General features: G+C 42.2%; 1 long non-coding RNA gene across 1 annotated transcript in view; it reads left to right on the plus strand.

Moving 5' to 3' along the window:
- Positions 1-26,262, plus strand: part of LOC104956429 (uncharacterized) — an 86,902-nt gene that overhangs the window by 8,312 nt on the left and 52,328 nt on the right. The window contains exons 2-4 of the long non-coding RNA XR_799551.1: positions 2,394-2,441; positions 3,023-3,121; positions 11,386-11,507. This is a non-coding gene — a long non-coding RNA (uncharacterized lncRNA). The remainder of the gene's footprint in view (positions 1-2,393; positions 2,442-3,022; positions 3,122-11,385; positions 11,508-26,262) is intronic.

Here is a 26,262-nt window from a genome sequence, read left to right on the forward strand (position 1 = left end):
CACCCTACTTTGATGTAAATAACACGAAAGTACAGTTAAGCCGCCTTGTATCCTATGTAATTACTAGCACTCCTACTACTAATGTAGAAAACAAACTCGCGCCAGGGACGTAAAGGACTACTCTTTTGTTTGAATCGAAAAACATCAACGGTCAGTCACCACATCACCCGCAACCTGGCGCCCCATGCGGCATGGGGTGAATACAACTTCCGTACTACAAGAAAAAAATTCAAAAATAATCAATTTGTTTTTATATCACATCCGACGGGAGGAAATTCAGCAGCTCTCACTACCGATTTGTAATCCTAATTTAATCATCATCTTCACCACGATCATGTATGTTTATGTTCGCAGAATTGACATGAAAGCACTGACATATATGAATATACTGTAATCAACTTCATTAAAACGTTATTAACGTGCCTAAACTCAGTAATTCACCATTTCTACACATGACAACACACTTTGTCCGTGTTTTGGCTCTCTCGCCGCACAGTGAAGCGTTCCCGCATTGACGTCACTTCCGGCTTCCCCCAAAATCTCAAAATGAATCGAAGGAATTTTCCCGCGATGTTCGAAATTATTGATATTTATCGGAACGGTATCGCTTTTTCTTTTTTAAACTGACGGTTAGAGATTACTAGTAGCCCACTATTTCATTGCACAACAGTTGTTGGGTTCGTGTCACAGGCTCTTTAAGTCCCTCTTCCTTTGCCATCAATCCAAAATCAGCTGAGCTGCAACATTATACAGACAGGTAATAATCAACATAATCACAAGGACAAAATATGGCTCTGCTAAAAACACACTCTTACACGCACCAAAGTTATATTTATCTAATATTTAACTCCCTCCACCCCCGCATACAATCCCGTTTATAAGCCCCTCTTCTCTAATTCAACAACGTTGGACGAAATGACATTAAGAGAACGGAATTTACAATTAAAAGGCTGTTCAACGTGTGTTGCTAACTTGATCCGGTATCCTAGCTTTATCTGTTATCTGTAAACGTTCCCTAAATCTACTAATTTAGGGATAATCCACTGACATCCTTTAATACACATGTTCATTTGAATCAGATGTACTGATAATATCCGCAATATAAATCTTTAAACTTCTTCTTACCTTTAAAAGTCCGTCACGAACGGTCTATTATGCTGCAACTCTACAGCTCTGCTAGCCTTGGCGCTAACTTCCTGGGAACTATTGAGAGGCTCCACGATCCGCCATTGCTGTAAAAAAGTGGTCCATTGGAGTGAACGGAGATGACGTAACTCTCAGTCTATACGGCGCTGCCACTACCCATCCCAGAGCTTGAAGATTAATCACGGGGTTTGTCAAGCAACGGGACTGTAGTCCCAAACAATAGTTGAAGATTATGGGTAGTGTAGTGTCTTGTAAATGTTTTTCGGATTTCATATCGCATTAACACCATATCCCAACGTGCATTGCGGCTAAAACATCCAAATCACCGAGCTTAAACTATAGCTGAGGATCTTGGGTAATGAGTTCAGTAGCTGTGTATCGCAATGATGCTCGAAATGTCCCATAGAGGCCTACGTCTGTTTCCGGTTATTTTATTTTGAAATTCAGTTCCTGACGGACGCCAAAAAAGCCAGAGATTATAGAATTAAACAAATAAATAAAAACAAGGATAATTGTGTGTTATTGTTGAGTAAATAACAGTGTGTTATTTACAAAAAAGAATTAAAAATTAGAAGGAACAAAATATTAAAAAAATACAGATTTCAGTATTCTGAGGCTCTGAGCCCCATTTATTTTCCTCACGGATGGCAAAAAAAGTCCAACATTATACGATTTAAAATAAAAACAATAATCGTGGCTTGATATTGAGTAAGAACATGTTTTTATGAACCACACAGCTTCCGGTCTTCCAAAACCCGACCGGACAAAAATACGTGTTGCAGGCACGAAACACACTACCAATAGAAATACATTGCTTTTAAAAATGTGTTCTGTGTGAAACGAAAAAAAAGGGAAAATCGTGTTGGTGAACACGAATCAATAGATTAAATGTTGTGACTATAACACGAAATGCCGTGAGACTGGGTTGAACCTTTGGACCAAGCTAGCTGTTCCCTGCTGCTTCAAGTCTTTGTGCTAGGCTAAGTTATCAACCCACTGGACTCACATTTAGCCGAGTGAAAATAGAGAGGTCTCAGCTAACTGTCTGAAGGACAATGAAACACCAGATTTAAAATATCTATCAATCTATATACTCTAAGTAGGATAAAGTTGTGCATCCTTTTTTGGCCATTACTCATTTCTTTATCTGTGCACATATGTTTGAATGGCCTTAACCCAATGTTCAGTCTCACACACTTGTTCATTTCTTCTCTTTTGTCACCTCTTATCTTGATTTCCTGGCACAGAAGCAGACAGGTGTTCTTGATTGGTGTGGCTTTCCGAAACTGAGAGTGGTAAGACAACACCTTCAACTCAACTTTTATCCATTTATCCTAAACAACTGTGCTACAGTAACACAACCACTGTCCACCATGTGGTTGCGCTTGTGTGTTTGTGTGAGTGTGTTCTGTTCTTGCATTTGGGGGCTGGGGGTTAGATTTCATCCTGATAGCACGGGCAGCCGTGGAGGAGGGCCAAACATATGTTCCGAGGGCCATGAACAAAAGCACTGACACGTTAGCCTTTTCACGGAGATGACCTTTCCGCCGCTCCCTATCCCAGCCTCGCTGCCTGCCGCTGTCCTTTTGTCTGCCAGCTTGCCCCAGGCCCAGCTCAAGTCGAGCGCTAGAATTTCTCCTCGTCTCCCCAAATCTCCCTTGACTAAATGTCAGGATTACATATTTCTCTGCTCACACTGAGGGCTTTAATTAGCACTACTTTGTTCATGTACGTGTGAGCTTCTGTTTATGTGCAAGTGGCGTGCGTTTTGTATGAGAAAGTGAATAAATGTGCTTTAGTCTTTATCAGTTCGCTGTTAGGAGGCGTGTGTCATGTACACCTTTGTAACCATGAGCTCTTGTCTGTGTTTACTCAGGCCCAAAGCAGATTTGTCCATTCAGTCAACCCGACCTCCCTGACTCCAGGCCAGAGGGGGCTGACATGATGTGGGAGGAAAGGACGGGAGGAGGAAAAGGTGAGAAAAAGATGGAGAACCACACTTAACAGTGGTAGCAGATCTGCTAATGTGAAAACGCACACACGGACATGTGAACACATGATACCTCAGGCCACAAGAAGGACACTATTACAGATGTCGTCATTTATCCTATTTTGAGGGTTTCCAAATATTCATAAAAATACTTTTTAATATTTAGTTTAAACAATTCAGCCATGGTGATAACATGTTTTAATGATGATCGTTTTTGCAGCTGGCCTTGAGGAGAAACTATTTGCATGTGAGAATGAATAATTGTAATTATAGTGTAGTATTTAGGATGGGCTGTATGAACTGGACAATCAGCTGCCAGTAATCTAGGTTGCTAACCCCTTTGGGGTTAAATATGCTGTCCCAAAAGTCCATTATGAGCCTGCATAAAACATCTGTAGCTAAAAAAGTCTTGAGGTTCAGTAGCTGTAGGATAATGTTAACAAGTTAACCCTTTTTGCCGCCCTGCTTGTGCATTTAATGTATAGCACCGTAATCCTTCTTTAGACCATCTTACCATAAGACCATGAGATATTACTTTCCCAATGACTATCAAATATTGTTGCTATGATTCTTTTTGTACAAATACAATTGATATTGACAGTGATGGGAGTATGTCTCGCTACTATCTGAACAGGAGGTCATTGTTTGTTTCCTGTCTCCCGGAATTATTCATTTAATAATAGTGGGAAATTTCAATGTTTTTCAGCTCTAGAGGCTATTTTGTGTCTAAGGCCTGATGTTAATTAGGAAACAATGATTTAATAATTCACGCTCTTCTACCCTGCCCACTGACACTGTTCTCAGCAGCCACACGTCGCCATCTCAGCTTCACGGCATCATATGAAATCAACAAAAACATTCACACTACACTGGCAATACATCACACCACTGAGAGAAAAAAATCCATTGTTCCAGGGTTCTTATAAATATCTAGAGGTTATGCTAATAGATATGGGACATTGCAGAATGATTAATGTGTGTGTATGTGGGGTAGACTGTGTGAAGGCACGTCACATCACACTGTCAAGATAGGCCCTTCCTCTCCCTCGTGCACTTGGAGACGCTGGCAGTTACCCAGTCCTCCACGAGCGCACGCCTCGGACTGGTTCTGAACTGGTTCCCTCACTCGAGGCTAGCCTGGGACCAAACCCTGCGTCGCCTCTAATTAGGGGAGGCGCCCAGGCACAGGCATAACGAGCTGATGAATAATTAGAATTGGAGGAAATTGTGCAGCCAGGGTGGCAAATCTGGAGGGACAAGTGCTGAAAACAAGGCAAGCGGCATTAAGTCCACAGTCAGTCAAATCTGTGAACTTGGCCAGCAGCGTTAACACTAGGCCTGTGTGAAGAGGAATAAAGCTCCAGCACTGGTGGCCAGCCAAGGCCATAGTTAGACCCCCAGGGTCGATTAAGAGAAGCAAATAAGATGTGGGTGATAAATGAATCCATAAATTGCCAGCGATGAATATTAGTTCCATAGTGCTCTGGTGGGAATGCTAGACCATGTGCAAAAGGATGCTGAGTGTTGATACTGTGAAAGTATGGCATCATTTTTGAGGCAGGATGTCAGAGTCCCAATTAATGATTGACTGACATGTTTGGCTGCAAGTGCTGTTCTCACTTCCAACACTCATGCTGAGGAGAAATTAGCCATCCACTCGTTAAGCTTAAGAAGTCAAATCATCCGTCCTGCTGTTGAAATTGCCAAGCATATTGCCTGAATATGTAAATACACTTTATACTAAATAGAATGAACAGTGTAGCTTCACAGTACTGGTTCCCAAGGTGTGAATTTACAAAAGTAGAATGCCGAATCATCGATGGAGTGGTAGTAAAGAGAGGTGACAGTAATGATGATAAGGTGTTAGCAGGCTAGCATTTGACTGACACAGTTTTGGGTATGTCTTTTCCTCTCCCAAACCTCCCCCTCATTATCATGCAAGGGGTCGAGGCTGGCGTGAGACGGGGTGAACAGTCCTCCCCAGGGTCTGGATTGGGGTGGTAGCAGGGGAGTGACGAGGACATCCATGGGGGAGATTCCAAGGACTGTGGCCCTGTGACGATGCCCTGGCAGCAAACATGGCTGCATGGCGTTAATTAGTGCTGGCCTTCCCCAGTCACCAAGGTTATTCACATCCCCAGGTCATCTAACACGCTGCCTGCTTTCTGCTTGCTGCTTGCTCTTTTCTCTGCCAGCTGTGCCACTTTGTCTGGGAGAGTGGAATCACGCCTGGTGATGCAGGGCATTAGACGTGTGACTTTCATGTTTTCACCTAATGTTTGGTGGCCTGTTTGTTTTGTCATGTGGTGCTGATATGTAGCGAGTGACATGTTTGGATTCATTAAAGAGACATGACTTTTATTCCATGGTTTAAAATGACTTCAGACCTCATTTGTTGTTAAAATAATGACCAAGGTTTTCTTTCATTGAGGTTTTGCCCTTGAAAACACCTCTTTCATATTGGCTGTAAAAAAAGTTATAAAACTGTTGGCAAGGCGGTCGCTAATAATAAAAATATATCATGAGGAATTCAATCCACGATAATAGAGTAAGTGAATATGTGTCCATGAAAAAAATAGTATACAATAACAAAAGGCTAAGCATTCAGAACTATTGAGACCATTAGTGGATGTTTTCAAAAATTATACTATACCATTTTTATTTATGATAAGCGCAGTAGATAAAGGTGTGTGTGTGTGTGTGTGTGTGTGTGTGTGTGTGTGTGTGTGTGTGTGTGTGTGTGTGTGTGTGTGTGTGTGTGTGTCAAAGCAGGGACAACATTCGGAAACTGGATTTAAATTAATGTTGTATTTTCAAAAAATGTGTTTTTCAAGCCAGCATCTTCCCTTTTCAAGCTAATGACCATTGTTTATCTTTTCTCTGTGCATCTTGCTCTCACTAAAACGATTTTTTTACTCAATTTCACAATGCATTCACATAAGGCTAGCCTGTTTTTTGTATATTATATTCGTATTACCGTACATGATTGCTTATATCTGAAAACATGTGGTTGAAATAATAAGCAGTCTTTGTGCAATGTGGAGCAGAAAACAGAAACAATTCATGCAATGATAAACACGACTTTTCCCCCTTTTTCCAATCTTCCAACTCATTTGAAGTTAATGCTGCATTCATCATTTTGATAAGCATCAGCGTCAGCCAATATGGTAGTTGAGGACGGCAGATAGGAGAGCGAGGCCAAAGCTCGTTAGGGCCACCTATTATAACATTTAGGAGTGTTCTTAATAGAAACATGCCTCAGAGCTGATGGCTTTTAAAAGGAGTGGAGTTTTTGGTTTCCGTGCAGCACGTCATATCATTAACCGCGAAAGGAGGAGTGCAGAGTGTCTCACATCCCTGCTTTCCGTCCCTTTTCCACATACATTAGTGTCCTCATGTCACATTTCATGTGTAGCGGAAGGGAAAACGCGTTGGTTCCTCAGCCGAATGTGGGCTAAGGGGAAAAAGCTGAGCCTTGGGCAATCAGAGCAGGGGAGAGTCGTGGCATTAATGGTGATGAGTAGTGATCACAGACTCTGGTCATTAGACTAATAAGACTGTATTTAAATTAGCCAGGGATTTTTCTCCTTTTCCCCTTTCCCTCCTCCGGCCCCCTCCTATTATTTTCATGGTCATGCATTGGAAAACACAACCACGCATTTCGATCAGAGTTCTTCTGCACTCATTTCCTTAACGAAAGGACTAATTAAGTGAGGCGCTCCTTCCTAATTAATAATTATTTTGTCTCTATCAAGCGGAAGAATGTGTGTTTTTCTCAACCTAAATTGTGATTTTTCTTTTTCATTGATTGTGGCTTTTTTATGTTGAAGCAGTACTGCAAAAATGCTGATTAAAAACAACATTTGAAAATACAGAGAGGGGAATAAAATCGCTAATGGAACAAATGCCCATGACAATTTTATTTGCCTGATAATTATTTAACTGCAGCATTTTGAATCATCTTAGTTTTTCGGTTATTTTGAGTCATGTCTTCCTCATCATTAACAATGTCCTTTATAACAGTGTTACACCATGTCTACTGCTCTTCCTCTCAATCATTGATGAGATAAGATAAAGGAAACACGTATAATAATTTGTCTGATTTTAATCTGCCTGAGTTTACTGTAGGTGTACTTTGTACAGCGTTCTGTGTAACAGGTTGGGACCTAATTTAAGCCTTGAATATTACATGGGTAGACACCTTTACACTTAATCAGTATTATGATGAAGGTTGAGAGCATTAATTAAATGTAAATTATGAACTGCAGGGGTGAATATTAAGTGTTATTTTTGTGTAGTACTGTGTATTACTCCATGCTTTCACCATCTAACCCAAAAACATGATATTTAAAAAAAAATGATCTTTATCTTCTCTGTTAGCCCATCACTTTCTATTATGGTTAATAATGCCACACATGAGTCGTGTTACTGCAGGTAAAAGCAGCATAAAGGTCTCGGTGGTCCGTCTGTGTTTCAGAGCCTCGGCCTGTGTGTACAGTGATCATGGCCGACAGTACCACTGGCTACGGTGTGATCAACAAGATGCCTCCAGTGATAGCGTATTCTCGTCCAATATTTGCCCTAAACCTTTTATTTTATTTTATAACCTGCTTAACAGATGAACAGCCATTCGGGAAAAGGCAGTAGCTCCACCCTGAGCTCCCTACAGCCGGGTGCTTCAGGCTCTGGTGTGATTTTGCAGGCTGTCAGTGACCCTGGCAGGGATGGGGTAGGACCTCTCTGGTCCTCTCCTCTCTGGAAATGTCCAGGGGGTGTGTAGGGGGATTTAGGGGAGGGTGGTTGCTGGGGGGGTCAGTTTATGTTGTGCCTCACTCTGCCCCATTCAGCTATTTGGTGACCTTGCAGGCCAGCTCTGCCCAATGGGGAGAGCAAGGGAAGGGGAAGTGGAGGGTCATGATCCCTGCGGTGCACGTGTTGGACGCAGATGCTAACGCAGCCTGACGAGGGTCTATTGGAAACATATTCTCCGGGCCCTCATCACTTTAGCATGCTCTTTCCTTCTCTTTCTGTGTTTTTCCTCTGACCTGATGGAGCTGAGCAGTGATAGCTGACCTTTTCCCTGACACTGAATTGTTCCGCCCAGCACCATAGGATCACTGTTTACGCACCCCCGGCTTAGCCCTTAGGGAGGAAAGTGTGCTGCCTACACCACATAAGCACTTGCAGACGTCGGCACACGCACACACACGAACAAACACACACGAACAAACACACACGCATACACACACACAGACACGCATACACACACACACACACACACGCACGCACACGCACGCACGAGCACACACACACACACACACGCACACACACGAGCAAACACACACACACACGCATACACACACACGCATACACACACACACACACGCACACACACACACACACACACACACGAGCAAACACACACAAACACACACACACACACACACACACACACACACACACACACACACACACACACACACACACACACACACACACACACACACACACACACAAAGAGATCTCACCAAAGAGCATTGTCTCAATATGCACACTCTTCCTCTGTGTGAGTCTTTTGTTTTTGTAAATTGTTACAATGCAAGTCCACCCAGGAGACAACTGTGGAGAATTGTCTGAATACATAATCAACAATGTCGTATTGTGCTGAACCAACAGGGAATCCTCATATATTCACAATCTGACTCATGCTCAGGGGTTTATGTGCTGGAATTGTTTCTTGCAAGCTCATATTTGTTCCAGATACAGTGTCTGACTCAAATAGCACAAATGTGTTTCATTATATGCACCATACCTCCCAAAAACCCACGTTTAAATGTCTCTTTTGTTTGTTTGTTAGAAAGCTCGTAATGTTCACCGCCAAGACAAGAGGGATCTCCATCAAAGGGTAGCTGGGAAGTGGATGGAGTAGAGTGTGTGTGATGCTCCAGTGCTTCACCACAGTCCTGTAATCTCCCATCTGGAATGTGTAAATCAAGACTCTGTATACGCTCAACTCTGCAGCCCTGACAGATTTATACAGCTCGAGCTTGTGTTTCGAGGGCTCCAGAGGCAAAGAAAATGTAAACTTTTTGAAACAGTTTATCACAGGGACCAGTTTTGTTTCAAAAGCCGAGGATCATAACCACTTTGGGTGAGAAATTGGTTGTTTTCAGGGTTTCAGATTTATCTGTATGAGTTGCTGTCATTCAAGAGGGCATGGACATACGGTAGGGTAGCTGCCCAATATGTAATAAAGAAGAGGTGATCTTGAAGGTTATTATTATTTAACTTCAAGTTTTTTTCCCCCCATGCAACTATCATCATCATCATATAAATGACCCAAATCAAGACTTTACTCTGCAGCTCTAACTAATTCTAGCTTTTCAAACAGTAGATGGAAATGTTGAAATGGGTTTTTGGCTCGGTGGCTGTTTCCCCTTTCTTCCCCAAGTTCGAGGTCACAACTTTAAACTGTGCGTGCGTGCGTCGTGTTTGGTGTCAGGGTTGGGGCGATTGAATGTTGGCGGCAGGGGAGCTGACATCTAACATGAAGGTTAAGTGACAGGCGGGGCACAATAAGGTCAGCATCGGCGTGTCACCCTTCCAGACCTCTCAGGAACACAGCGGCAGGAAAAGGCCCAGTCAACTGCTTGCAGATGTGTCTGGACGCATGTTTCACTGACAAACACGAGGCAGGCGCCGCTCTCTGATGGTACTACTGGTCACTTCTAATCTGCATCTCACAGGCTGAGGGAGCTGCAACACTCCAGTCAGTGCAGTCAACTCAACTGACTTTGGCCCTTGACAGAATATTTTGACCAATCTCCTGATAGCTTGCACATTCAGTTAGTTAAGAAGCTGGAGTACTTTGACAACTTAAGTAAGTGTTGTTGTTATTATACCAGTAACGATGCAGCAGTTTGACAAGTAGCAATCGTACATAATTGATGGCATATTTTTTGTTGATCTTTAATCTTTCTTGATGTAAAAGACACATTTCGTGCCGTACCATCATATACAAAAAAGGTGCTTTGAAGTAAATGCAGTCTTTAAAGCACCACTGCATCTCTGACAGCTGTTTTTAATGAATTTGTACAAACACTGGGAACACAGAGTAAGATTTCTCTGAGGAGAGGCCATCCTGCAAACAAAAACAGACTCTCTTAGCTTCTGGCAGTGGCAAATAAAAGAGTTCAGAAATGTCATGGGTGTTAACAAATGACAGTAAAATTGCACATCTTTTAAACAAGTCTTGCAATATAAACAATATGTTGTACAGACAATTCAGCCACAACTTGACATTGGTAGGGACATATTGTACTGCAAATACCATTGAATTCAAGGGTGTTTCTAGTTTGATGGTGCTTACTGTAGCAACCTTGAAGGAATACTTTTTTCCCAAAGGAACAATTTGTACATCAGTGACTTACCCCATGTTACCTCCAATTTGTAAAGAAATGTTGTCTCTCCATTGAATGAAGAACTTACAAAAACGAAAAGTTCTTGATAAAAATGGCAGCCACATTAGACAATATGATACTACTAATATGACTAATAGATTAATGATAAAATCATAATATGATTATAATCCAAATCTCATTTATCCAGGCTTGTGCTCTTTACTTCACAAATACATGCATTTTTGCTTAAAACCTTACTATTCCAAAAAATTACTAGTGAGAAATATAGGAGCATTATGACTGGGTAAATGATACTTTGTTTCCACTGCACCAGCTGGGAGAGTAACCCCCATTTACTTCAATTGATCAAGAATCAAGATTTTGAGAATGCATTCAATAAAAACAGTTTAATAAAAACAGTTTTTAGATGGTAATTGATATACATATGGTCTTTTTTGGGGGGAAGTATCCTATTAAGGACCACTATAGTACTGGTGCTGCAGAGTGCCAAGGCATGGGTAAGACATGTGGGGTGGACAGGCCACAAAAACAATGAAGGAATCCATTCCACTTAGTGAATGTTTAATTTAAGAGATACAACATGCATTGGGGGCACATTGGGGTCAACTGGTGGACAGGTGGGACAACACACTGATCTACAGAGAGAAAGTGAGAAGCACAGGAGAAGCAAACAACATACGGGAGATAAGGAAACATAGAAGTCTTCATCCACCACCTTGACACATGGAGGTAATAGGTCATTTGCTGGGTTATTATGGTCTGCCATTCCATGGAGACAGTTCCTGGCTTTCATGGGCGGCATCATCAAGCTCTTTGCTTTCCCCTCAGATGTCTGCGAGGTGTCAGAGGAGAGGAGAGAAAAGGAGACAGGTCCTTTCCTTCCTGACAAAATGATGCAAGTGTTTGTGAAAGGAGGAGGGAGCCCAGCTCTGCTGCAGTTGCTGTCTCTGGTATGTGTACACACACACACACACACACACACACACACACACACACACACACACACACACACACACACACAATAACACACATCGAGCCTGGAATGGTGAAAGCATTACATCGTGTATTGATGAACCCCCTGCATTCACACACACACACACACACACACACACACACACACACACACACACACACACACACACACACACACACACACACACACGCGGCTGCTCCACCCCACCCCTTCTCCAGGCACTTTAGACAATGAAGACTTCAGTCTGTAAGCAGCAACCTTGGCCTGAAAAAGGTAGCAGTGTATGTGTGTGTGTATTTTGTGCTGTTTGTGTATTTGTGTGAAAGGACCTTAAGGTGAATCTTAAGATTGGCTCAAAAAGAGAAAAAAGAATATCTGTCAATATTTTCTGTCCTCTGTCATCGTCTCGACTTTTTTTTTCGACCTTCCAAGTCTTGTTTTTGCCTGATTGTGTGCACCTATTGATTGACAACTGGCTCCAGAGCCACTCAGGCCTCTTAAAATACCAGGCCGGGGCTTCAGGTTTCAGGCCCCGGCCTCGGGCCCTGCCATTGTCTGCGTCTGGAAGGCTGGCTCCATTAGAGCCCAGCCCAGCCAGCCCCATTCAGCCTGCCTGCTTTGTGTACCTCCACCTCAGCCGCCCGCCTGCTACCCAAAGGGTCCTGGCTAGGTGGGGCTGACAGGGTGTCAACAAGGACAAGAACATGGCAGTTAGGAAGAGAGACAGGTAGACAGCACACAGGCCCAGGCGCCTATCATGGCAGCTATTCTCAAGAGTCTTCCCTTTCTGACGCTGCTCACTCATCTTTTGTCCCCGATGGTGTTGGCATTCTGTTCTGCTTGTACAGCTTCACAAGTTCCTGAAATGGGTTGTTTGCAGACAGTACGATGGCTATCACGCCTAGTGTGTGAAAGAGCAAGAGCTCACATTACACATATTTCCCACAAGATGAATGGGTTAGGCAGATGCAATTGAAACACCGGTATTGTTTTATAGTCAAATCCCCTGCAGTGTTCTTTGAATTGAATTTCTGAATGTTGTTTGTGTTTTAATAGAGCATACATGAAGATTTATCAATCTGGAGTCCCGAGCTTTTATTGTGTATTGCGCAATTATGTGAAGAGTTTGCATTTATCAACAATAGAGCAACAACACATGCTTTTCTTTCACATGAGTTGAACATGTCATCTCTCTGCCGTCTGCCTTACCTGACATTTTAATCAGGCTGAGTTGTTGCAGTGCCACATCCTCTTAGTCAACAGTCTCATCCGGAGAATGCATGTAATGAAATTTGCCCTAAATCACGGACATCAGGCCGGAGGTCCAAAAGGTTAAGAGGAGCGCAGGGTCAGGTCCCATATAACGCTCCCTGGGCAAAATTAAAAGGGAAAGGCTTCCTTTGTCCAAGCCGCACCGCAGGTCAAGGAGGTCAGGAGGTCAGTGTCAGGGGGAACGCCCGGTTCCACCATGCTCAAAAGCTACAACCTCCCCCCCCAAAAAAAATCAAAGATACCTCCCCAAAAATTAGCGTTGTTTTTGATGGTCAGGGTTCAGCCAGGGGCACGCTGACATGATTCGGTGTGCCTTAATCGGGAGAAGAGGAAGTCTATCTCTGCAAATACACACACTTCTGAGGTCAGAGGACAGCACAAGCACCTGTGACATTATTGTGAGTGACTGCACGTGTTTGCGTATGAATGTAGATGACATAGGGACAAGAGGTTTTCGAGGAGCAAATTGGATTCATGTCAGACCTTCTGCTTATTGATAAAGATGACAAATGCTAGCATAGGCATGGCGGGCCAGATTCAGACGTTAACACAGTTAACTGCTATTTGCTCACAGTGCTATTATTCTAAATGGCATTATGGTGGGATGTGTGGATTCAAGACATGCTGGTGTGCTGCGGCTGGTGTGTGTTTAATGTCTGAGCTAGAAGCTGCTGGTTTCAATATTGAATGGGTATACAGGCCAAATGGAAACAGTGGCAGCTGATTGAGACAAATGTTGTTGAGGCCTGAATTCTCAACTGGGAGAGAGAAAGAAAGCAAAAGATGGACACACTCTGTGTAATGATATCACGCTTGATAAATGCCACATAAGTACTTTTGTTGCTTGCAAGGAGATACTAAAACACACTTCAAGTAGATAGATAATACATACTCGTAGAAAAACAATAGGATTAATTTGAGAATGTTAAAAAATAAATGTGTGTTTTTTACTGATAGAAATCCTCAGACAAACAACAGAACAATCAGATTAAATAGTTTGCGTCTGGTCTTATGTCTTCGGGGCAGATCGGGAGATGTCTACCATGTTTACGTGGAGTGACCCTCATTCTTCTCGTCCATCCCAAGGGCTCTCTTTCTCTCTGTCTCTCTCTCTGTGTCTGTCTCTGCCTCGTTCTCTCTTATCTGACTGTCTGAGCTTGTTGACCCTACCTGAGTTGGTTAGTCATCCTCTCCAGGCGTCACTATGGCAATTTCACAGATGACCATAAATCAGCTGACAGGCTCCGCTATCAGTGAGCGACATATTCAACATCCAAGCAAAGTTTAATGGTGAGCTATAAACATTTATGAGTATACCTTTTGTGTGCAACTCTCTGCTCAAGTATCTCTCCGTACCTCTATCAGTGCTTCCTTATCACACACGCCGTGTCACAGATACAGTGAGTGGGGACAGAATGGGCTATTTGTTCACCTGAATGCTTCGACCCACATAACCTGTTGGTTAAGATCAGTGTCTTTCCAGTGTGTATTGATTTTGTGATTAAATTGTTGAATTGTTGTGGGTCAAAAGGCACTGATAAGGAAACAGAAAGGTGTGAAGACAGTGCTCTGAAAATAGAGACACGTGGGCGGATTTGTTCTGAGTAAAAGGAATATAAAATAATCCCAGAAATGTGTTTTTACAACACACCCACTTTGTAAACACTGTAATCAGATAAGAGTGAAGTAAAACATGTTGAGTGGTGTTGATTCCCCTCCCCTTGCACCTATAAACCATAGCTGTCAAAAGTACCTCTGCTGACCAGCGACAGACAAGTAAACTGATACTATAGATCAGAACGTCATAATATAACAAAATATGATTTATTTTTATTTGTAGCAAACCTCAAACCTTTACTCAATCTTTCACTTGCTGCTGATGCATGTTTCAGAATATTTGGGATGACAAATCAAATTGATAAATCCTCGATTGTTAATGACAATCAGTTGTCATCCATCTCAAATGATAAAATATAACAATATTGTTTTTTACTTTCAGCTTTTGACAGAATGCAGGGGACATTGTTTATGGGTCATTAGTCCATTACAAAGCTACAGATCTGCTGACAAACATATCAACACCTTGGGGCAAAAGGACTGTAAGAAAAAAAACAGTATGGACACTTGTTGTTGTGAGACAACTGACCTTGTCACTGATGTACATCAGCCTGCAGCAGCTGCTTCTGCTTCTGGAACTAGTTGCATAGCATTGTGATATGTTGTCTCCATGTAATTTATATCCCTTGTATATGCAATTATCTTGTGCAGAGCATTGAACCGAATAGAATGCAATTACAATGATACACTACACAAATGGGTATTATCATAAACCATAAAGGAAAACATTTCCCTGTACTGTACAATGCAGAACTTTCGATGCTATAGATCAAAGGTGGCGGTGGTGGGGGCAGGTGTGACAGCGTGGGTTTAATTAGAGCGTCAACACCACCACGCTGCACCGGCTAGCTGATAAGGAGAGCAGACAGATGACAGGAGGTGTGCGAGGCCGGTTGGAGACAGTCTTATCTCGGGGCGGAGAAAGACTGCAGCCGCCCTGGCTTCCTCACGCAATGTAGGGAGGGGTGGAAGAGGAAGATGGGGGAGAGGTTGCGATAGGCCAATTACCTGTGAGTCATCGGTCTCTTCTTCCCATGCTATTTAGATAGTCGGCACAAACTGGCACACGTACTGTGGGTGTCTAAGGTTAAATCAGTTACCTACAAGGTCTCAGTGCCACCTTGTGTTGTGGGAATGTCTCTTTATCTGCTAGTTAGCTTGAACCCTATTAAGAAGGGAGTAACCTTTAATTTGAGGTAAAGCCGAGCCTGCGCTCCACCAAGGATGAGCTCCAATCCACAAGGTTAGCTATTGAAACAGTCATGAATGACTAAGCTGGCTGCTCCCTTAACACATATAAAATTGAATTAAATAACATATTTACTGTCCTACAGCTCTATCCAGGCTATATTATAATGATTACAGGTTTTCAACCTAATATTTGCAGGGTGAAAGGGTTACGGTGCGTGTTTAGTGGGGAGATTATGTGAAAAGAAAAAGGTGAGACAGATGTTCAATCTGCTTTTTATCTGGAAGAAAGGCATCAGATGAAGTGTGGGTAAATGGATGACCATCTATTTCTGTTTGTGTATGCTAACATTTATGAGGATATTAAGTCTGTGTGAGATATCCATAAAAGAGAAAAAAAATCCATATAGCGCCGCTGCAATGGCTGAGTGTGTGTGTGTGTGTGTCTGTCTGTGTGTGTGTGTGTGAGACGCTCTGGCTCCTAGCTGTCTGCGCCTTGCTCCCCGCCGCTCACTGCACACCACATTATTTTTAACCCACTGCCTCCGAGAGGAAGCAGGAGACGCTTGGGCCTCTGAAGTCCAGCACAATGAGGAATAAGCTAACACACATACACAATCACCAAGTGGCACACGTGTGCTCAAACACCTAGACGCACACACCAGCTTTTGTCATCTGCCGACAGACACACACTGGTACCTCCACGCGGACAGACATTACACACTTACCAAACACATTGTCCTTCAGCACCAGACATCCATCCATCCGCTCTTCGCAGACTATACACTCTCCCGCAGACAGCCTGCCTTACCTTGCGCCCCACCCGTCTCCACCGTGGCGCTAGCTGTCCCTATTGACCCAGATCCAGCAGGTCAACCTGGGTCAGTGGGCTGTAAATGAACTGATACTAATTACAGTAAACAGCACCACATCAGAGCGTGTGTTCCTGTGTGTGTGTTTGCATGCATGCATGAGAGTGGTGAAACTGGCCAGGCTTAATTCACGGAAAAGGGAGGTCCGCATATCAGCCCAGAGCGGCAATCAAGAGTGTTTAATTGTTCATGTTGATCGTCTCGGGTGGGGGCTCTTTAGGATTTAGGCTGAGGCCTCTCATCTATTTTCTAACTTCCTCTTCTGAACAGTTAATCATCAGAGTGGTGATTGGTGTTTGGATTTGGGTGTCGTGGGCTGGGGGAACCAGTAACTTGAATAAATGAAATGGATATAGTTTCAACACAATATACTATTTATATGCATGTTTCACTTTTGGATGACATCATGCGATATATGTTGATGAAAGCAGTGAGCCACCTGTTGATGTGGAATGTGATAGCATGATTCCTTCTCTTCCTCACCCGCCGTCTCACATGACTCCGCGCTGTCTAATTGACTCCACTCTCTGTAACTCACCCAATCAAACGCTCCCATGATGCCTCACCAGGAAAGCGACTGACTGACTGAGTGGTGCCTTGTAAGTATTAAACCTCCTGTAGTGGAGACACACACTTATACATACACACACATCAACCCAGTCACTCAGTCAAGGCAGAAAATCTGATTGACTCAACCTCTAAAGGCAATGCTATTGAAATCAGATTACAGATGAGGGAGCCCACAATTTCCAGAGCACCGCACCGACCACAAACGCTTTGGCCTTGAAAACATACACCTCTTACTCCCTCTCTTTCTTCCTTACATACACACATGCATCTAAGCACACACACACATGCATCTAAGCACACACACACATGCATCTAAGCACACACACACACATGCACATTCACTTGAAGGGAAAAGTGATCAACAGGGAAAATCCCCCAGCCATCATTTTCCCTGTTGATCACTTTTCCCTTCAAGTGAATGTGCATGTGTGTGTGTGTGCTTAGATGCATGTGTGTGTGTGCTTAGATGCATGTGTGTGTGTGCNCCCCCTCTTCTCTATCTCTCTTCAGACAGACCCGGCCCTCATCAAGGGGAAGGTCCTTCATATTTCCCCGTCAGGTCTGCCATTTTTCACCTTTGTCTAAAAATACAATGGAGGAGGCANGGGGGGGGGGTCTGAGACTAGACAAGCTGTGAGGGCATGAATCCTACCATTGCAAATATTAATAATATATAAGATTATTCAATTTATGTTAAAAATATTATTCAGACTAATAGTTTTTTCTACAATCATTAATGTGGTTCTGTTTGAACTGAAATTAATGGAAACGTTTGACGTTTTGGGAAATACACTGGATGGAGAGACAAATATTACAACTAACTGAGTCCTAAAACAACAAACTGTCCCTTAATTATTGGTCTTTACCATTTATTTCTTGGAGACCCCTAACCCCCTAACACCAAATTATTGCAATTTGATGACTAAACTTAAATGTTGCTGGAGAAGCAGGCTAGCTGTTTCCCCAATTTTCCCTTTTTATTCCAAGCTAAGTTAGCCGGCAGTCTGCAATAGCTTTTTAATGAGTGTACGGACAAAAGACTGTAATCAATCTAACCCTCTGTAAAAATTAACCAAGTGTATTTACCAAAATGTTTTACTTTTTTGTAATCAAAGACACAGATCGACCACTGTTAGCTTGGACACTGGAGACCTTTGTGTTCAAATTATATAAATATTTGATTAAGAACAGTTCCAGAATGATGTCAGAAAATGCACAAGAAATTCAATCCACAGAAGCACTGTTTGATTTAAAAAAGAATGTGTAACACTGATGCAGAAAATCCAACATGGATACTTATCATGCTGCATTATATCATGCTGCTAGGTATCTAGAAACTGTGATGTGGGCATGGTGCAAAATGTGTTGACACTTACCATAATCACTTGATGTTAACGCAAACTAAAAGTATCTCTTGCCTTCATCTAACAAAAAATCCTCCCCAAAAGTGATAATTTCAACCTAAACCATAAAGCTTACGTTGAACATATCATAAAATAGCACCTTGTGTCTAGGTGCTTGCATGACAATATGTTAAGCCAGACAGATCCCGATGATACTAACAGCCTGTGAAAGGTTGAGAACCAGATCTTCATTTCAAAAGTCAGGACCCTGCTTTGAAGATGCACAAGATTGACATGTTTGTGTGGCATAGCACGGTTCACCACGGCCAAAACATGTAATTGTGTGCCATTGGAGACGGACAATATACCGTATCTCATAATGCAAGAAAATATTCTATTAAGCGTATTCTTCACTGCATTAAATAAAAGCATTTTGAGAACTGTATTATATGCTTTCAAAATATTAGAAAATATATTTGTATTTTATTTTTGTTTACTTACATTTCTGACAGGCCTATTCAATAACTTCTAAATCCAACTGTTTTAAGTGGAATGTGTCACAATAATTGTGAGAGCATTTAAAAATGGAGGCTGACATGTTCACATCGTTGCCAGTGCTGTGTTATCTCTATCAAACATTTAGCCCAGATGTATAGTGACAAAAAGATTGCGTCTTGTTGGGCAAGAGGCAATGGGGCTTGTCCTATGAACTATATGCTGTTTTGAAGCAATCATTGCAGTTGTGCATGTGTGTATAGGTATTTATCCATGTGGATCTGAGAGGGCTGGTTTGCTTCTTGTGTGTATGATCATGTGTCTGCATGGGTTCAGGCCTCAGAGTAACAGATACATCCAGGGAGAGCATTTTACTCCAAGGCTTAATTACTTTTTTGTAGTTGCCGTGGTCCTGTGTTGAGCTAAAGAAGGAGAGGGGGGTGTTGGGTATGCAGCGGAGGGGGGAAAGTCAAGCCACTATTTCAACAACCCATGTTAAGGCGACCGTGTTTCATTTCCTGGTGCCTGCCTTAGTTCCCCTTAAATAGCATTACCTGTTGAAGCCAGTTAAATCACCGACAGCATGATTAGAAGGCCACTGAGGACCCAGAGTCTGGGCAACAAAGCACGAACTAGCCTTTAATTCAATTTATCTTTATAAACATACACATCTGCCTCTGATTTAGCACACATTTTCGAGATGTCTTTTACTGCTTTGACAGAGGACTTTGGGCTCAATTTACTTTCAAACTGAAAAACACTCTCTGTTTCCAGAACCTCCTATATCTGGATATTGATCATTCTGCTCATAATAAGGTCTAAGGTAGTGAGTGCTACATAAAACAGTACATAAAATATATCCCTAATGGTACATTAATGAGTAGTAGATCAAAAGACAACTGTATTAGCCTGGATGATATAAATGTCCTGGGTCAGTTCATGGTTAATGAGGATACATGTGTTCTGAATGTATCAGAGCAGATATAGTAAAACATAATTGTGATAAATGTGTGCATTTGTGCTTTCTTAGTTCATGATATTCTGCAGGAAAATCGTTTGAGCAAAAGGTTTTCACATCATCGTAGACAAAGGTTATTGTATGCCAATTTTTTTCCACATGCATGAACATAGCAAAACTATTATTTAAATGCACACTTACCTCTTAAATAAGCATCTGCAGCATTAACCAAACACTAATTTGCTTCCCGTTGTGATTATACCTCCAATACAAAAAAAGCCCTTACATATATAAAGAACATTAATATGTATCTTGTTCCTGGGGCTATGAGTGAGGCACTATATATAATTTAGAATGTAAATAATACCTACATGCTGGCCTTGTGGCTCCATCCAAACATCTTCCCCACATGGGATTCGTGGAGGTGAAAGAAACAGATGGGTGCTGGAGGACATCAGCTGTGGCCCGTTAGCCCAGTCACCATGCTAGCCATTGTCACAAGCAGACTCAATCCTCATGTCTACATTCTCAGGTCATGTTCTGGAAGTGTGGGGTCATGCCCCTTCACCTTCACCCCCACCAATGAGTTAGGAGCCAAACACGATGTAATTACACCCATTTGGCTAGTCGTAGGACTGGCAAGTGGTCTGCTGTCTCCTGTGCCTGTCTCCTCAGACAAGGCGACTCAAACAAGGGCCATGACCTATACCTTTGTCAAGCATGGACCTCTGAGACTATTGGGTGATCAGCAGGCACTTAGGGCAGTGGAGACAACAGCATGCAATCGTGTTATAGAAATGCGATTAATGTATAGTCTTGCACCTAGTCTGTGAAAAGTATGTGTCCCATCTCAACCTAAATCATACTTTTAGAGATGGCATAAATACGGAAAACAGTTTTCTGTTATAACACCATGTCACACTGCATGGTGAGCCACAACAATGCCACATATCATTAGGGTGTTATCAGTGGCTGCATCAAAGGATGGGTAGAAGGAGAAGTGTAACAAATCCTTGGTGCTTTGGATATGATAAGCATCATTTATCACTGAGAGTGCTGCTGGCCCATTAACAACCACGGCTCCATTAGCACTATCTGCAAAGCTTTTATAATGCCTTGTCTGCCCACATCTTTACGTTTGTATGAGGAAATCATTAAACATTGTTTGTGTGAAGCGGATGCAGCTTTTAGGCTATCTAACAGCTCGGCCATGTTCTCTAGGGTCCTGCTAGGTGGAGATGTGGAAACTGCTTTGATTTCCACTCAAAACAGTAGTGAAATAAGTTTGAAACTATGCAAATGTTTTCAAGACATGCAAGACAAATGATCCAAAAACAGTGAATGCGTTTGTTATTGTTATATCAGGGAGATTATGGGATTTGAACTACATTAACTGTAATTGTGAAACATTTCTTACATGGGTTTAATTCAGTGGGGTTTCTATACTTCATAATGTTTGTTGTTTACAGCGTGCATTAGGCTGGTGCTTGCGTTTTCTTTATTTGCATGTGTTTTCTTAAATGGCCATGCCTTGAGCTCAGGGCCGCTGTAAGACGGCGCCCAAGTTATTCATTTTACCACTGAGCAAGATTGTAATAATTTGGTTAGGCATTTGGGCATGCACATAGTGTTTGGATTGTGTTACAGGTATGTGTAGGCACAACAAATAATGTAACGTGAGGTCACAAAAACAGAAGTTGCAGTCTGGTAATGAACACTGTATATCGGTTAAGAAATGGCAAATCTATTTTGTACTTTGTGAGACATCAGTTCAGCAAGCTTCAAGCCGTTTACCCCATCAACAGGACAACATTTAAAAACATTAAAAAAGTTACAGGTTTCACCTTTTAAGGGAGCTACCTGTAGCCATAAAGTCTGTCAGTGCTTCAGTCTTGGTGGATGGTCGGTAATCAGGTCCTGTGCGCGTCCTGAAGGGGTTGAATAGGTTTTAAAGGGAAGGGCTGAACAGTAATTACCATCTGACCCCTGCTCTAGCTAATGGGGGTAGTGGGGGGGTTATAAGTAATGGGTGAGGGGTGGGGATTAAGGAAAGAGGAGGGGAGGCCTCTCGCTTAGACTGAAGATGAAGACAGTTTTGTTTGTATGAACAGACACTGGAGTTCATTGTCCTCCACGCTTCCTGCGCCCCCCTCCCCGCCAACAAAAAAATGACCCCCTACTCAATCTGGTGAGGTATCTTTACCCACAAATATATGCACACACACACAGACGGCATTCTGAGCACACAGATACACATACTCGCACACATCCTCTTCTCCTGATCAGATGACATCATTAACAATCATTACTGGGACACCAGGAAGTGCAGAGATCTCCGGCTCAGCGTCTGGCAGCACGGGATCAGGTTAGCCTGCTCCAGATGAGAGATTTGAAAAGGAAAGCACCCACCAAAGCTATTTTACCTCGTATTTCAATAATACCTCAGCGCTAAAAGAAGCCACAAAGAAACAATGGTTAAATTCTAGAGAGACAACATCCCACCATCCCTTTTTGTGTACTTTGCCTTTATATCCTATACATTTGTTTTTAGAAATTCTTCCTGGAAGCTTTAAAAATATATGTTCACTTGATTTTTGAATGAAAATCCAGAACATGCTTGTAGCTGTTTTAAACGTATAAGAAAGGATATCCAGATGGCGGCTTGATAAAATATTAAAGCATATTTACAGTATTACACAAGCATATATTACATTTAGGGTTCGTCTGATGTTGAATATTTAAATGGAGTTGGTTGATCAGTGTTTTCTTATCCTGTCAATTTAAAGTAGATACAGGGCTTTGTGGTTCCTGTGGCCAGGTTAGTGATTTTGGCCGGGGCTGGTGTGTGGTGTGTGCTGGAGCCAGAGTTCCTCTGAGAGAAAGGCCTTCTCTTCAAGCCCAGAGAAAGCTGACACGCCAGGCCTGGGTTAGTCAGTGACAGGCCCCTGGCAGGAAGCTTGTCTGAGTCCATGGGCGTCTCAGTAGCTGTTCTTGTATCACACTAACCACAGCTACCACAAGACAAGCAATACTGCTGTTGCTGTCGGAGGCTATGTTACTGTGATTCGATGCATGCAGACCTTTCTGTGGGACAGGGGAGAACAGCAAGGGTGTATTTTAATTTATGTTAGTGGCTGCTTGCATGCATGCATATGTGCGTGCAATGCTGCAAACACATGTACATGCACGTGTATGATTGAATCTTTGCCTGCCAGTTCATGTTGGTGTGTGTGTGTTTGTGTTTGTGTCAGGACTCTGAGCTAAATGCTCTACTAGGGAGGAGAGAAGAGTGACCCCTACTGTCAAAGAAACTGCACACCAGCCCCAACTGTGTAGGTACAGAATAACAGTGAGACAATGAATTACCCTAAAAATAATTTATTGAATTAAAGGTCATCATGATTGCAGATTATCATCTAACACATACAGTTGCAGTCTTAATACAATATAACTGTGTGCACACATTGAGCCATTGTCCAGAAAAGAAAGAACATAGTATTTTAAATGTGGGTTGTCTTCCCAATTGCCTTCACCTCAGACAACAATCATCAGTAAACATCACAGCCAGAGAAGTACTTTTATATGTTCCATCACCATCCACTTGAGCTTTCAGTTTTTTCTCTGAATAGGGGCTATGATTGGAGAATGGAGTGCTGGAAATCCTTTGAAAGGGGAAAACAAAAGGTCTCCTCTGCTGTGATGAAGCATAGCTCTCAAGAGACCAGAACTGGGCCTGACTCAACCTTTCACACAATCGCTGGCCAACAATGCAACAAACCCTGCCCTGGCAAACCTACTATTGTACTGGAGCACACTGCAGCTGTGGAGAATCACATTTAGGTGTCAGAGGCAACAAATGTTTCTTTAATTGGAATAGTGGTATTAGCTCATGTTTCCTCCCTGCTTTATGAATCCCTTGTGCCTATTGTTTGGATGATCGTGTTGACGTCGCTTTGGAAGCCCCGGCTAATTGAGAGAGTGTGTGTTTGGACCAGATTCAAGAGGATAGCGTCTCTTGGTTGTGTGTGTGGGAATAATAGTGTGTGCGTGTGCATTATGTTTTGTTTTGTTTTGTTATTTACAAGGTTGTGCATAAGTCTACGTGCAGGATCCTGGTGCTGTTTATGAGCCTCTATGTGTTCTCTCGTTGACAGTAAACGTTATACACTTTTTTTATTCTAAATGAGCCTATACACAACCTGACCCTGAGCTAAGTAATTTAGTAATTTCACTCAATTTGAAGAACCCCCCCTCCCCCTTTTCAACACTGCACCTAATCTGATTTTCAGACAGATTCAATCAAAGGAAAAACAAAAACAGTGACCATATTTGACAACATTTTAAATCTTGAAAAAACTGGAAAAATAACCCTTAACAAGATAAATGGATTGCCAGTTTCACGTGCTTAATATCTGATATGCTGTAAATATTTAAAGCACATTTTTTATAAGCAAAACATATTACCCAGTTTATCGCTGAGATTTTGGGAGCATTATCAAATTTTGATTATTGAAAGCACAAAAAAGAACAATATATTATTCGTAGAGCTATACTTTGTTTAAGATCCCCTGCTAAATGTTTTAATAAATATTCATTTTCTGACCTCCGTTTAATTTCTGGAGTGATTCTGTATTGGCCTGATAAGTACCCAAGTTTTTGCACTCTCCTGATCTTTTCTAATCTGAAGAGATAAGATTATTGGTAATCTAGGGCATCAAAGACACACCAATCCCTTTCCTAATATGAGATCTTAACACTGGATCAAGACAAGTCGCCACAATCCAGGTCACAAGCATGGATAAGAAAGATTAAGAAAGGGAAGCACTCTTGATTTTCCCACTTTCACTTATTATCTTTTTCATTCATGTAGTATGCTGAACAACTTTCAGTATGAAATAATATATTTTGTTAAAACCAGGATAACTTCTAAACGAGGAAGGATAATGTTGAATTACGTCACATCTAATCAAATGGTCACCTTATTGCCCTGAATATTTAGTTTTGATATTAATAGGAGCTGGACATTTTAAAAATACATAGCTTTTTCAACAATTGAACTGCATGTTAATTCTACTTAAAGGCGCCAGACACCATGGAAATCATATAATCCACAGATTAATATGAAACAATGTGTTTACACTATAATCTTTAATCTTTGTTTTAGATGAATAACAAATCAAAGATCGTTGCAAGAAAGTGTGGTGTGTTTTCTCTCATCTCGAGAGGGAACAGGTGCGGCTGGCCTTTGAGATTGGTGTCAACCAGGGATTACAGCATTTGTCGACTGTGAACGCAATTGAAATTACTGTCATAAGAAGGAATTGAGATTACAAATATGGATTAGGAGCAGAATGAGACGCAGATAGTGCTACATTCACAAGATAATCTGTCAGTGTGCTTTGGCTAAAATATTCCTTATGAGAAAACAGAATTAAGACGGTTTTAGGGGTGTGTGTGTGTGTGTGTGTGTGTGTGTGTGTGTGTGTGTGTGTGTGTGTGTGTGTGTGTGTGTGTGTGTGTGTGTGTGTGTGTGTGTGTGTGTGTGTGTGTGTGTGTGTGTTGTGTGTGTGTGGTGTGTCTCGTCTCTCGAGTCGGGGTCGAATTAGATTAGTTCAGCTACGAGTCGAGCTATTAGTTGTCGGTCGATAACTGAAGATTAAACCGCGGGCGAGGACGAGACGATTAAGGACCCTGCTTTAATGTGTTACGCGCAAACGGACTACCTCATGAATATCAACCGAAGGGTTCTCTCTGTCCCGAGGCTCTGCCTATTCTATCGCCCCAACCCCTCTCTCTCTCTCCTTCTCTCCCTCTCTCTCCACCCGCCCACCCTACCCCCCCTACAATTTGTAACTATTTCTAGCCTCCGACAACAAAGTCGACGTCTTGGTAAAAAAATTAGTCTCCGGACGACAGAACACCTTTAGAAGTATGTCCGGCCACATGAAAATGACGACGCGTCTCTCTCCTCTCTGTCTCTCTCTCTCTCGCTCATTGTCCTGTCGAGTCCGACGCATGAAAGTGATGACCTCACATTTATGACGGTGGGAAAGATGTGCGATTAGATTAAGAGAGGTTTGGATGAGTGAAGTCTCCGATGTGGGACGTACGTGTGTATGAGTCAGGGCGTGAGTTGTGGAGGACACCGAGACTAGGTGCTAATCAAACCGTTCGCTTTGGAGCCTTATAGAACTGTGTGAGTTTTTTACACATTTTGCTTATGTGTGTCGTGTGTTGATATTGATCATCTAATTCTTGAGATCTGATTTCAGGTTCAAATTTCCAATTAACAGGATATTATTTATATTACTATAAGGCGTTAAGAAAATGTTTAATATTAAGTTTCGTCTGAAGTTCGTACACGTAGGACGTTATTGGGGTTGGGGGGGGTGTGTGTGTGTGTGTGTGTGTGTGTGT

The sequence above is a fragment of the Notothenia coriiceps genome, unplaced genomic scaffold (genome assembly GCF_000735185.1).
Source record: "Notothenia coriiceps isolate Sejong01 unplaced genomic scaffold, NC01 NC01_scaffold00000666, whole genome shotgun sequence".
Lineage (NCBI taxonomy): Eukaryota > Metazoa > Chordata > Actinopteri > Perciformes > Nototheniidae > Notothenia > Notothenia coriiceps.